Here is a 15164-nt window from a genome sequence, read left to right on the forward strand (position 1 = left end):
TCATAGAATCTTACTAGTTTACTATATTTTAAACCGAAATGTTTCCCCAATAATAGTGATAGTTGGGAATCCCCTCTATTCTCTACTGATATAGGTCTCAATGGCTTCACGCAAAGGTCTGTAAATAGTGAAAACTAAATTGAGTCTAAATACTTGGAATAGGCAAAACTAGAAAAAAATTGTTTAAATTGTCATGTTATTCGTTAGTTGTGATTTTTTTGAACTGTTTGATTATTGTTCTACTGGGCTTCATGATTAGGAATAAAATTTGAAATGCTATTTGAATGAATTCATACTAAGAGTTTTATTACGAAATTTTCAGCAGTCTCTATCGTGCAAATTAATACTTACGATTGTAATATGTATTTCACTAATTGCATTAATGATCCTTTAAATTGTTAATAGTATGGATTTAGTATTGTTTTTCCTTACTAAGTTTCGTTGAACTCACTCCAATCCATTCCCCCTAAATGATGTTGAAGATGACAATCTACCCACTGACTTGCCCTTGTTGTTTAGTTGGATTCGTTCGTTGATCCTTAAATGATGAGTGCAAAAGTGCGTTGTATTATAAGAGGCAATTATTTTATAATTTGCAGGAGTAACTTAAATACTATTTATAAATTTTAATAACTAACTTTGACACCTCATAAATGCACTTATATTTTATAAGAGATAAATGTAACTTTCATTTATAAATTTACATTCATTGCACTCCTATCAGCTCTATATTGGACATTGTTACCCATCGGGTAGCGGGATGTCATATGGTTAGTAATGCCATTTAGTCTTTCTAATGCCTCTAGCACCTTCATGAGGCCTATGAACCATATCTTACATCTATTCATTAGGAAGTTTGTAGTAGTGTATTTTAATGATACCTTGATGTATAGCAAAAAGTTAAATCACCACCTTCAGCATATCCACTATGTTCTCAAGGTTCTTAGGAAGAAACAGTTGTATGCTAATGTCAAGAAAAACACCTTTTGTAGTGAGTGTTCAAGGAATTGAAGTATATGAGGAAAAGGTAAAAGCCATTAGGGAATGCTTACACCGATAATCGTAAGCAAAGTATGAAGTTTTGTGGGTCAGCAAGCTTCTACTGTAGGTCTATAAAGGATTTCAGCACCATTGCAGCACCCTTAAATAAATTGGTTAAAAAAGATGTCAAGTTCACATTGAAAAATAGGACGCTACTTTTAGCTGGTTAAAGGATAAGTAGTGCTTTGCACCTATTCTTGCTTTACTTGATTTTAACAAAAATATTGAGCTTGAATGTGATGCTTCAGGGGTAGGGAAAAAAGCAATGCTGATGTAGAAAAAGTGTTCGGTAGCTTATTTCAGTAAAAAGCTTAGTGGGACACTATTAAATTACTCAACCTACGATAAGGAGTTGTACACCTTGGTAAGGCCCTTAAAAGTACACTTTAGTAAGGTCCTTAAAAGCAATTTAGTGGCACACCATTAAATTACTCAACCTATGATAAGGAGTGTATACCTTGGTAAGGTCCTTAAAAGTATGGCAACATTACTTGCTACCAAATGAATCGTGATTCACATTAATCACAACTCTCTTAAGCACCCAAAGGGCTAAGGTAAACTCAACCATAGACACATGAACTGGGTAAAGTTTATAGAATCATTCCCCTATGTGATCAAATATAAACAGGGAAACGATAACATTGTCGTTGATGCATTATCTCAAAGGTATGCTTTAATATCCACCATAAGTTTTAAGTTCTTAAGTTTTGAACATATTAAGGAGATGTATGCAAATGATAAGGATTTTTCTACTGTTTATCATACGTGTGAGAATTATGAATTCCAGAAGTACCATAAGAGTAATAGGTTCCTTCGTAAGGAAGGTAGACTGTGTGTACCCAACTATTTAGTTAAAGAATTGTTAGTGCAGGAAACGCATAGTGGAGGACTCATGGGACACTTTGGAGTAGCCAAACCGCTACATATTTTGAATGAACACTTTTACTGGCCCAATATGAAAAGGGATGTTGAGCGCATCTGTAGTCAATGCATTTCATGTAGACAAGCTAAATCTAGAGTATTACCTCATGGTCTTTATATGCCTTCATTTGTACCTATGACACCATGGATAAATATTTCTATGGACTTCATGTTAGGATTGCCCAGGGCCAGGAAGAGTAATGACAACATATTTGTTGTAGTGGACCGATTTATTAAAATGGCCCACTTCATTGCATGTCTAAAATCGATGATGCAATAAGTATCATGAACTTATTCTTTAAGGATGTCATGAGACTTCATGGCATACCTAAAACAATAGTGAGTGATAGGGATGTTAAGTTTCTTAGCCATTTTTGGTAAGTACTATAGGGCAAGTTAGGGACAAAACTATTATTTTCTAATGCATATCACCATTAAACTAATAGTTAAACAGAGTTGTGGTATAAGTGAAGATTTGTGGTTCCCTATTAAGAGTTGTGGTTGGACAAAATCTGAAAGCTTCAAAGGATTGTGTACCTATGGTGGAGTTTACCTATAACGCAGTATCCACACTTCCACTAGGTTTTCACCTTTTGAGGTAGTTTAGCATTTTAACTCTTCAACTCTGTTAGCTCTCACACCTATTCCTGCGCAAGGAATTAAAAATATTAATAGTCAATGGAGAGTTGAGCTTATTAAAACCATATATGAGAAAACATGACAGCATATACAGAAACAAAATGAATTATATGCCCATAATGCTAATAGAGTTAAGAAACGAGTCGTATTTCAACTTGAAGATTGGGTATGGGTTCATATGAGAAAGAAAATATTTCCTAAACAAAGGAAATCGAAACTTGACCCCAGAGGAGACAAACCATTCTAAGTTTTGCAGTGTGTTAATGACAACGCATACAAGATTGATCTACTAAATGAGTATAGAGTGTCTGCTACTTTTAATGTTTTTAATCTTTTTCCTTTTGATATAAGTGAAGATTTGAGGATGAATACTCTCAAAGAAGGCGGAGATGATGTGATATCAGACACTCAAGTAGAAAACAAGTTGTCTCACAAATTTCGTGATGAGCTAAGGCTTATAAGATGTCAGATCCAATTATCCCCAAGACCGATTATTAGAAGCTGAGCCAAGAAATTTCAAAGTATTTTCAACCTTTTGGTTCAAGAATGGGTAAACAACGAGCTCATTGTTAAAGATCATATGAAATTGTTTGGTCTAAGAAATTAGGGGATGGCACGTGTCACTCACGTGACGTGCTTTTAGCATGTGTACGCACCATCACACATGAGGGAGAGCCCCATCGCATATGTAGGTCCATCGCCCATGTGAAGCAGAGCGCGAGGCGTGTGGACAGACAACTCTGCACAGCTAGCCGCGTGCTGGCATACATACAGGAGACACAGAGCATGCGCATAGCAACGTGCATGTGCGCAAGTGGCTGGTCGCACGCCTAGTGCCCTGCACACGCACAACCTAGGTCCATATAGCCAACCCACTCACGTGACCTGCAACTAACCTGGGCACCCAGTAGCTCACCCATGCGGTTGGACTTTCCCGTCCTTTGGGACTTGGTTTCTCACTCTTCCTAAGTCTACAAGGTTTTTCAAGCTTCTACAGTTATCCCACGTGATTTAAATGCTAAATTAGAGGAGGATTTATACTCAAAGTTGAAGTCCAAAAAAGATAAAGATCCTTGAAAATTTGGATAGGGAGAAAATATTAATTATTTTATATATTTAAATTAGGTTTAGAATAAGATTCTATTATTTTATTATTAAAGTAATTATTTTCTAGTTGAATTAAATTCTAGAGTTTGCATAGGTGTACTACCTTGAAAGCTTTGTGTGCAAATACCGTATTGTTAAACTTCATATTTCCAGCACTACGGTCTTTGATATTGAATTTAAATATTTATTCAGAATTTATTTCAGTTGGACCTATTTTAAATATTTGTTTTATTAATTTATGGTATTTAATTTAATTTATTTTATTCTATTTATTATTATTTTTCACTAAAAAAATTGCTATTTCAAACTTCAAAAAAAATAAAAGAAAGTAAAAAAAAAGAAGAAAAAATAGCAAGGAAAAAAAAAAACCCTGCGAACTATGGGCCCCCGAGCCCGTGCACCCATGTGCCCATGCATCTATAAGTGTTTATCTTGTTAGTCGCCTATGCCAGTCAGCTATCCCATCGGTCATCATCGCCAACTGCACCCCTCCACCTTATGCCATGTGTTCACGATGCATGCTGCCACATGGCAAACATGCAATTCCCCCTCCATGGCTATTTAAAGCCCTTTCCCTTCTTTTTTCTCCCCTATTCCCATCCATTTTTCCTCTCCTTCCCTTACCTTAGAGAGAGAGAGACTTTAGAGAAAGAAAGAGAGTTTAGAGAGAAGGAGAAAAAGAGCCCAAAGGCCTTCAACCTTTGCTTTAAAATTACTAAACGCAAGGATTCTACCAAATAATCTTCCTCCTCCTCTTAAAAAGCAAATAAATCTTGAAATACTTAAAGGTTTCAGTAAGGGACTTGTTGAGTATTTTCTCGTACATTTCTTAGTGAGTTTCTAGATAATTAATTTGTGAGTTTGAATTATCTTCATGCATGATTTTGAAAGGTGATTTATAAGCTATTTAATAGAGGTGAGGATATGTGTTGATCGTGTTCTGTAGACATGAAATGCATGTTGAATTTGACATTGATAATTTGAAGTATGTGCGAGTTTGACCCTCTGCCTTGCCTTTGCATAATGGTGGAGAGAGTTATTCTATTGGGTCTCGACTCGAGAAGATGAATCGATGGCTAAGTCCAAGTAAAAAGGCCCTTAGGGTCGGGATAAGTTATTGGACCCCCACCAGGTTCTAAGTTCATTATTAATTATGAATTGAAATCAGTAAAGAAAAAGTAAAGAATGGAAAATCTATTTGACCGTTATCTCTGAGGAGTTTCTATTTTTGTATCTGAATCTGTATATAGATCTGTTGGTGAACCACTCCTTATGAATGGCACTGGCATTCCCTATAACGAAACTGGATTCGCGATCTGATTTGTAGATGCCACAGTTGTGAAGTACAGTCGTGATCATTAGTCTTACCTGATTTGTAGGGGCCACAGTGGCGTAGTACAGCCGTGGTCTTTAGATTATATTTGAAATATCTGATATGGAATTAAATATGTTTACCAATTCACAGTGGTAATTTGGGGATCTTTTCTGCCCTTAGTTAACATAAGTTAGAACAGCTTCTTGCAAAGATCTGTAAAAGACATAAATAAAACTTAACTATCTAATGACATGACTAGAATAGTTGCTTGATATTCCATGCTTTAATATTTTCTCATGATATGTTCTTCCCTATTTTGTCATGACTTTGTCATGCCTTTATTTGGTTCAACTAGTTTTTATTATACTGTCTAGTTATATCTTGACTATTTTGTATTGTATTGCTCTGTCTTTACATTATATTATGATTGGAATACCAATGTTTTAAAATTATGCTTTAAAAGAGACTAAATGTTTTTTCAATAATCCAATTGAATCTTTTCCATAACAAGTCTAAGAGGTAAGTCACTTTTCTTATACTTTAAAGTTTAATAACCTTTGAAAAACCCTAGTAGTGTACTCTAAATACTATTGTTCTTATTGAGTTAATTGGAACTCACCTTAATCCATGTCCCTTCTTAGATAATGGAAGTGATCATTTACTTGTTGAGTTGCCAATTGAAGCTTATTCGGATCCATTCTCGGATCTTTAGGAGGATTATGAGTGCTTTATCTATCTGCACTCTGATAAAACCATCTTGTTGTGAAAGAAGTGGCTCTCAATAAATTTTTGTATATATATATTTTGGCAACCCTCTCTATGGCCTTAGTTGTAAAATTTAAAACTCAAATTTTATTGTAAGGGATATTATTTTTTGCTGCATATATATTTGCTTATTTGCACTCGTATCTACTTTGTTATCAAGCTCGCTTTTAACCCACCAGGTATCTGAGATGTCACAATAGGAATCTTAAATCCTATTCTAAGTAGAAATAAGAAATAAAAGCCTATATAAAGGCTTAAGTTCTGGCTTTATAAACACAATTCAAATTATCAATAAAAATTAAGCTTTAAGCTTTTTTTTAGAATTAGTTTTGTGCTAATTTTCTTCTTCAAGTTCTTTGAAGTTAGGAAGCTTTCCAAAGTCTTAATGAGACGAAGAGTTGGGATCAACTTATCGAGTAAGTTTGTGGCATCCTTCTTTTCATCATTTTTATTCTCTATTTCTGATTTTTGCATGCCATATTCTTGGTTGTAGATTCAAGTAGAGAGAGGGGTTAATTAGGCGGTTAAGTTTCTATATTGCATGCATTGGATTGAGGTTCGAGGAGTCAAAATAATGTTTAGAATTAGGATTCTATTATTTAATTAATTTTCAGCATGAGTCCTAGTACAAATAATGTTTAGGATTTCTATTCGAATTATGTAATCCTATTTTCATTCAAACTAGGAAATAAAACCCTACATGAAGCCTTTAGATCCTAAGATGTAATCACAATTCAGAAAATTAATAAAGTTCAAACTTTTTGCTTAAGAAAATTAGTTTTGCTAATTTTCTGAGAGTTTTTCAAGTTCTTCAATCTAGAGAGCTTTGGAAGTCTTGTTGAGCCATAGAATCAAGGAGTGACTCATCAGGTAAGTCGTGGCATTCCTCCTTTTCCTTTTTATTTTTTTGATTATCTTGTTTTTGTATTCCTTATTGATAAATGTAGAATCAAGTAAGGATAGTGGATTAAGCGGTAAAACTTTCTGATTTTATGTGGTGTGAGGTTGTAGGAGTATTATGATCCTTTCAAGTTCCACTCCGTCAGTTATACTATGCAAAATTGATGACGAACCACCTTTACTTCAAGAAAATGTTGTACAATCTAAGAATGAGTAAAAATATGCCCATTAGACAACATATTGATGAATTTAATTCCATCATTATGGACCTAAATAACATAGATATTAAGATTGATAATGAACATTAGACATTAATTGTATTGTATTCATTCTCATTCTCTTATGAGACTTTTGTTGATTCTTTACTGTATAGAAAGGTTAGTATTTCATTGGATGATGTTAGTAATGCACTAAAATTAAAGGAGTTAAAAAATAACTTTCAAGAGTATAGACAAAAGGGGAAGCTTAGTGAGTATGGGAAGAGCACAGACAAATGCCAGATCAAAATCTATAGCTAATAAGGCAAACTGTTTTGAGTACAAGGCAGGGTTGTGACATCCTCCTTCCTGGTGGGCAGCGATGGCCAATACATAGTAGATATGATTGCAGTGAATTTAAATATATAACTACAAGTTACATTTATCCCTTATAAAATATAAGTATATTTCTAAGGCATTGAATATAGCTATTAGAATTTACAAATATTGTTTAAGTTACTCCTGTAAATTATAAAATAATTGCCTCTAAGAGTACAACACTTTTTTTCACTCATCATCTAAGGATCAACAAATGGATCCAAGTAAGCATCAAGGGGCAGGTCAAGGGGTAGATCATCTTCTTCTACATCATTTAGGGGGATGGATTAAAGTGAGTTCCATGAAACTCAGTAAGGAAAAGCAGTATAAAGTCAATATTATTAACGTTTTATAGGTTCATTAATTATAATCAATGAAACATATTTTTACCATTTCAAACACTAACTTGCACAATAAAGACTGCTGAAAGTTTCATAGTAAAAATTCTTAGTTTAAATTCACTTAAATTAGCATTTCAAATATCGTCCCTAATCGTGAAGTCCAATACAATAATAATTAGATAGTTCAAAGAAATCACAACCGGCCCACAACATGACAATTTATACAATCTTTTCTAGTTTTATCTATTCTAATTATTTGGACTCAATTTGATTTTCACAGTTTACAAGTCTTCATGCTAATCCATTTAGACCTATATCAACGGAGAGTAGAGAGAATTACCAACTACCGTTGTTAATGGGGAAACAGTTCAATTTATAATATAGTATATCAATAATATTCTATGATTACGTCAATAATTTGCCACTGTGACCCCTATAATCAGTAAGTAGACAGATAACAATAACCCCTCCATGATAACAGTTAAACGGATTTAGGACTTTTTTGTTGATTTATGTTTTCATCAAAACACCTGATTGTTCCTGAAGCTATTCCCAAAGTCTCTCATCCATTTACTAATAATCATATTAGTTTTACTATTCAGCAAATTGGCTCACTAAAGTACTTTTCAAATATTCTTTGGCCAATTAGGCACATTAAACAAACTAGACCCAACAAGGCCCATTAGACTAGTTCTTGGCCGATTGGGGCCTATAAAACCTATGATAGCCCATTAAGACCCACCAAATAAAACCTGGACCCTTCCAAAGCCTAGTACAAAACTCTGAGCTCCATAAAGCCCATTAACAAACCCAAGTTCAATCAAGGCTCATTAACCCTTTTCTGGGCTCCTTGAAGCCCTTCAAATAGACTTGGCCCATTAGGGCCCATGTTTAGATATAAGCCCACAAGGGAAAATCTTCTTTGCACTCACTAACTAGGCGAGGAAAAGGCCAACTGCACGACCCTTTCGGCATGCAGGTGTGCATAGTAAAATCGTAGAGCAAAGGCGTGCTGCAGATTCCAGCTTGCCCAAAACAAGCTATCCTAGAACTCAGGCATGTCAGAGCAAGCCCTTGTGAGTGAGGCATATCCTTACTTCACTCATCACAGCATGCCATGGGGTGTACTTGTGGCACAATGTGCAAGTAGACACTCACGCGACACAGCATGCCTGCGCGCGCTCGTGTGACACAACATGCCCGGATGCACTCGCGTGGCACAACATGCAAGCACACACTTGCGCGACACAACATGCCCATGTGCGCTCACATGGCACAGAGTGCCCTCGCGCGGACTCTTTCGCCATACAACACCTAGCAGAGTGATGCACACGCGCGTCGTACTTGTTAAGTCTACCTTAGCATGCATAGACACCTGGCAGAGCCTGTGCGTGTGGGCGTAGCTCGTTGTGTGCCCACAGCATGTTAGGGGGTGCTACCCCAACACTTGGGTGTGTTTGGGCAGTACCCGCGTGCACTGCCTACATGGCATGACCATGCATGGCAATCAATCTACCATGTTTTCCTGCTTCCATTTTCGTACATTTTCTCCCAAAATCATTTCAATCATGTTCTAGGCATTCGATAATTCACATGCAATCTTTATTTAGCATTTAAAAATAATCAAACAATTAAAAGATCTCCTCGAATATGAACATATATCACCGAAACCATAAGTAAGCATGCATGCAACTTTAAATGTTTTAACCATAAAAAATATCTACAAGTCCTGTTAAAAGCATCAAAATACTATTTCATTCTTTACCAAAGTTAAAGTTGTTTTTTCTTATCTTTAAACAAATGGAAAGGGTTCCTAAGACAAACGAAGAAGTTATAGAAGAGGTGGAGATCTACTTCCAAAAAATAGAAGTCGTTATTTTAATTCATGAAAAAAAGAGATTATGTGAGAGAAATGATTGCTAAAAGAAGAATCTAAGAAGGGAAAATAAAGAAGTAAGGGAATGAGTCTTACCTCTCGGAGAAGAAAAGACAGACAAAATAGAAAGCTTGCAACAATATAAGAGGATGCAATAGCAAAAACCTCGTGACCTTCTATCAAAAATCACTTAAATTCGTCACCGAAATGCTCTCAATTCTCGTAGGTTTTATCTCTTTAAAGAATGAAAGAAAATGAAGAAAATAAGAAGTTTAAATAGGCGAGGGAGGAGTTAAGTGATTTTTCGGATCACATACAGATGAAACTAGTCATTAATTGAGTGGTTGACCAACCTGGCTCGACTTGAATGCGTTCTCCATGTGGTGGAGAGAAGGTGCAGTGAAGGTGATGGCTTGTAAGGGGGCAGTCTGCTAGCTAGTGAAACTCAGGTAAAACCTGCCTATGTCTGCTGGTGCACGCATGGCCTATTGCGCGGCCAGAGAAAAACTCGCATGTGCCTTGCTGGTTTTTCCCACATGTTGTGCTCGCGGCACATGCCTCTCGTAAGCATTGCTCGCATGCAAGGAAAATCACTTCGTAGGACGAACCCGTGTGTCTGCAAGGCTGGTGTCCACATGTAGGGAAGTCTCTTCACATGTGAGCCATGAGGCATGTCCGGGGGTTTTTGAATTCTACGAGTTTTTTTGAAACTTTGGGTGATTTTTTTGCATTTAAATATTTTTAAATTTTACAAAAACATAAAATAAATAATTTCTAAAACAAAATAAATTGAAATGCTTTGAATGTTTTTGGATAACAGAATGAGGGTTGTTATGCTCCCTTCCTTTTAAAATTTGGTCCTCCGAATTTAAAATTTAAAATAGTTTTTGATACTTGTCCAACATCTCGTCTTCAAGTTCTAAAGTAGCTTCGTATAGTTAGTGATACTGCCAGACAATCTTGACTATGGGGACCTGAGACTCTCTCTTGTTAATTGATGATTTCGATAAGATACTCCGAGTAGGTCATATATAATCGCACTAGGAGTCATTGGTGAGGAATGATATGGGAGGGATCATGGTGATACTTCTGGAGCATTGAGTCATGGAAGACATCATAAAGACTAATAAACTCGAGTGATAAAGCATGATGGTAAGGCACAAGATAAAGTGTTACAGTACTTCAAACGGTCCCATAAATGAGGACTTAGTTTATCTAACACCTTGAAACCTCTATATCCAAATGTCGTGTTTTTTAACTTTATGATTTTGAATCAGTATTTAAAATTATATTTAGATTTGGCTTTATTTGAATTTAATTTTTAAATTATTTACTTTTATGAAATTTTTTGAAAATTTTCAAGAAAAATAAAAAAAGAAAAAATTGCTGTAAAAAAACCCCTCAAGCCTGTGAGCCCATGCGCTAGTTGCGCACACGGGGCTGTCACGTTGCAGACATCACAGTGCAGACACGTGTAGGTTGTCATGTCGACCTGACAGTGTGCACACAGCTCCATGCGTGGTCACTTGTTTTAACTGATTGACATACATGGGGTACCTGCACGCCATATGTGGTGGTCGGTCGGTCACTTAGCTGATCGCTGGCCACTAATCACCCATATAATTTGACAACCCCTGTTCGCTTAGAAATTCTATTTGAAGGGCCCTCGTTTCCCTCTAAATTCACACATTTCTTCTTCCCCAATTTCTAGAGAGAATTTAAGGAAACAATTTGTGAGAAAATCAAGGGAGACTGGGAGTTTGAATTTCCTTCGTACGGTTTACGAATCGCTGAGCAATCTTTCCATTGTTTTTCGTAGGACTTCAAAAAGCACTAATAGTTTCAGTAAGGGATTTCTTAAGTATTTTCTCATACATTTCTAAGTGAATTTTTAGATAATTCATTTATGACTATTAATTTGTCTTGATGCATGAAATTAAACATTGTTTATCAACTATATGATACGAGTGAATATATTTATGTTAGTAGTTTCTCTTAAAAATGAAGATGTATGTTTAATCGAACTTTGATGATACTTTATGTATATGCAGATTTGGCCCTCTACTTTACCCTTGAGTGATAGTGGAGAGGTAATTCTATTGAGCTTCAACTCGAGAAGATGACCCGATGGCAAAATTGGGTATAAAGGCCTCTTTAGGCTAAGATATGTTTATTGGACCCCCACCAGGTTCTAAATTCATGATTATTTATAAATTGGAATCAGTAAAGAAAGAGGAAAGAATTGAAAATCTATTTGACAGTTATTGTCGGGGGTTTTCTGTTTCTATTTTTGTATCTCTATCTGAATCTGTTGGTGAACAACTCATTTTGAATGGTACTTGGGATCTCTCTGATGAAAGTGGATTCACAATTGACTATAGGGACTACAATGGCAAAGTACTACTATGGCATTAGTTTTATCTATTCTGTAGGAGGCCATAGTGGTGAAGTACAGTTGTGGTCATTAGTTTATCTCTGAACTATCTGATATTGAAATGAATCTATTTGTCCATTCACAATGGTAGTAGGGGATCCCTTCTACCATCAGCTAATATAAGTTAGCACAGTTTCGCATGAAGATCTGTAAAAGATGTAAATAAAATCATTTGATAACATAGCTAGAATAATTGATTGATTTTCCATGCCTTTGTGGTTTCTCTTGAAATGAATGTGTTTCTCACTATTCAGTCATGACAATGCCATGCTTTTTGTTGGTTCAACTAGTTTATGTTACATTACCTCATTGTATCATTAACTCTAATATATTGCACTACTCTATCTTTAATTCCTATTGTGATTTAAATACCGATGTTTCTGATTTAATTTAAAAGAAAAGTAAATATTTTCTCAATATTTCAAATGAACATGTTATGCGATAAGTTTAAGAGGTAAGTCACTTGTTTTTATGATAATAAAAAGTTGAGAAATTAAATAACCTTTGAAAATCCTTGTAGTTCAGTTTAAATACTATTTCCCTTACTGACTTATTTGGAACTCACCTCAATTTATGTCCCCCCTCAAATGATGTTGGAAGTGATGATTCACTCGCAGAGTTATACATTGAAGCTTCTTTGCATCCGTTCTTGGATCTTTAGGAGGAATTCAAGTGCATTATTTGTCTGCACTCTGATGAAATACTTTTATAATGGAAGAAGTAGCTCTTCATAAACTCTTGTGTATGTATGTATTTTGGCAACCATCATCTTGGCCTCATATGTAAAATTTGAAACTCTAATTTTTATAACTGATGATATTTTTTGCTGCATATATTTATTTATTTTTATGCACTCATATCTATTATGTTATTAGGTTCTTTTTTACCCCACCAAGTATTGGGATGTCACAATTGATATTAGAGCATGATTTTTAGAACATCCGTTAGACTGAGGTCCAAAGTTTATATTTAGAAAAATTAGGAAATTTTTAGAATTAAAAATAATCTTTTTCAACCAAGCCAACAAACTTTGTATATAAGGCTTTGTGTAACAAAACAAAACCTTTGTGTTTAAAAGCCGGGTTTTTAAAATTCATGTTTTTGGTCCATACGCCCTCTAACATTGAATTTGAATATTTGACGGTATTCAGAATTTATTTCTCTTGAACATATTTTAATTTTTAATTATTTGTTTTATTAATTTATGGTATTTATCTTATTGAATTTTATTTATTATTATTATTAGCTAAAAATTATTTAAACTTCAAGAAAAATGAAAGAAAATTAAAAAGAAGATAAACTGCGTAGGAAAAACCCAGTTAACCGCATAAACAACCTGCGAACCCATGCACCCGCGTGCCCGTGTGCTTGCGGATCCGCTTTGCACAAGTGAGGCAGAGTCTGCACGAGCCTGCGAGGACTATGCGTTGCTCACAGTGCTTTGTCACAAATGATTGCGTACATATCACGTTGCATGTAGCTCGTAGGGTCACATCAAGCGTGCCTGCGTGCCCGCACGCGCAAGTGATTGTGCACAGCACTGCCAACCTACACCCTGTCAATGCGCATCCTGTTCATTGCTCAGGCCGATCAGCCATCCTATCAGTCACTGTCGCAGCTGCATCCCTTTATCCTCTGCCACATGTCCACAATGCATGCTGCCATGGCTATTTAAAGCCCTTCCCCTTCACTTTCCTCCCCATTCCCATCTATTTCTCCTCTCCTTCACTTAACGGAGAGAGTTTAGAGAGAGGAAAAACGTTTAGGGAGAGAAAAAATTTTAAAGAGAAAAAAAGAGAAAGAAAGAGAGTTTAGAGAGAAAAAGGAGAAAGAGGCTCCAAATGCCTTCAAACTTTGCTTGAGAACTACTAAACGCAAGGATTTTACCAAATAATCTTCATTCTCCTCCCAAAAACCAAACAAAACTTGAAAAGCTTAAAGATTTTGGTGAGGACTTTCTTGAGTATTTTCTTATATATTTCTAAGTGAGTTTCTAGATGATTAAATTGTGATTTTCAATTATTTTGATGCATGAATTTGAAACATGATTTATTAGCTATTTGATATGAATGAGGATATGTGTTGATAGTGTTCTATAAACACGAAATGCATGTTGAATTTAACATTGATAATTTGAAGTATGTGTGGGTTTAACCCTCTACGTTGACCTTAGGTAATGGTGGATAGGGTAATTCTGTAACACCTCGAAACTTTCTCACTTAGTTATTGTGTAAAATCTCTATTTATTCGAGGCCTAAGGCCGTTGATTATTTAAAATTATGTTTTCAGTTCTCGTATAATTTTGGGTTTTCATTTATTTATTTTATTTTTTATTTAGGAATTTTTATATTTTGTTTATTTAATGAAAATATTATGAGAATTGTTAATTTCAGGAAAAACAGAGAAGAAATGGTGGAGAAATTCCGTAGAAAGGATGCAAAAAAATTTCCCCTTCCTACGCACGGCCAATCGGACGAGTGCTTGTGCGCACGTCCCATCTGCGTGGGGCACGAGGAGTGTAGATTGCAGACATGTCACATCACATGCAGACGATGTGCAACATTGCGCAGCTGCGCGCGCTGCCCTTGGCCAACGCCCTCAGTCTTTGTGCTGTTGTCGCGTCACTGTCATCTTGTCGGTCATCCATCAATCACATCTGTTAGTCATTGCATCGCATCAGTTACTTTTTTTCCTCCCTCTCTCTTCATGGATTTGTGCTACTTTGCATAAATCTAACAGTTTCCTTTTTTATCAATAGGGACCCTCCCCACCACTCCTTTATCACCTCATCTTCTTTCTTCCATTCACTAAAGCAATTCGAGAGAGCGAGAGAGAGAGAGAGCTAGAGAGAGAGGAGGAAAGAATAAAAGGAAGAGGAGTGTAGGAAAAACTTCAAGGTTTCGGCAAGAAAACTTGGTATTTATTTGTATGTTTTGAGGAGTATTTTATAAAGGAAGTATTGCATGAATATATGATGGTTTATATGTTTAATTATTGCTATGTCTTTAATATATTTACATGTATATTCCATGACATTACATGCTAGTATCATTCTAACAAGTAAATAAGTAAACGAAATGAATATGATGGCATGATAGTGAGGAAATGCTCATTGACTTACCCATTAAAGCATTCGAGGATCCCATGAATTCGTGAATCATTATAAGTTCATATTTTGTTCCATACTCTAATGAGTCCAACTTTTTGAGAGACCTGTATTTATTTTTGTATTGCCTCAGTATTGTAAGAT

General features: G+C 35.5%; 1 long non-coding RNA gene across 12 annotated transcripts in view; it reads left to right on the plus strand.

Annotated features, from left to right (window-relative positions):
- The window catches only part of LOC110816292 (uncharacterized), a 39751-nt gene extending 24802 nt beyond the window's left edge, over nt 1-14949 (plus strand). For 2 of the 12 annotated variants that reach the window (XR_015813558.1, XR_015813561.1), the window contains exons 4-6: nt 11532-11570; nt 12532-12660; nt 14308-14949. This is a non-coding gene — a long non-coding RNA (uncharacterized LOC110816292). Of the gene's footprint in view, nt 1-6140; nt 6659-11531; nt 11571-12514; nt 12661-14307 lie in introns of all 12 variants that reach the window. The other 10 variants (XR_015813562.1, XR_002540010.2, XR_015813560.1 and 7 more) reach the window with 8 other exon arrangements.
- The last annotated feature ends 215 nt before the right edge of the window (nt 14950-15164 follow it).

Source organism: Carica papaya, chromosome 7 (genome assembly GCF_054855325.1).
Source record: "Carica papaya isolate Zhongbai chromosome 7, ASM5485532v1, whole genome shotgun sequence".
Classification (NCBI taxonomy): domain Eukaryota; kingdom Viridiplantae; phylum Streptophyta; class Magnoliopsida; order Brassicales; family Caricaceae; genus Carica; species Carica papaya.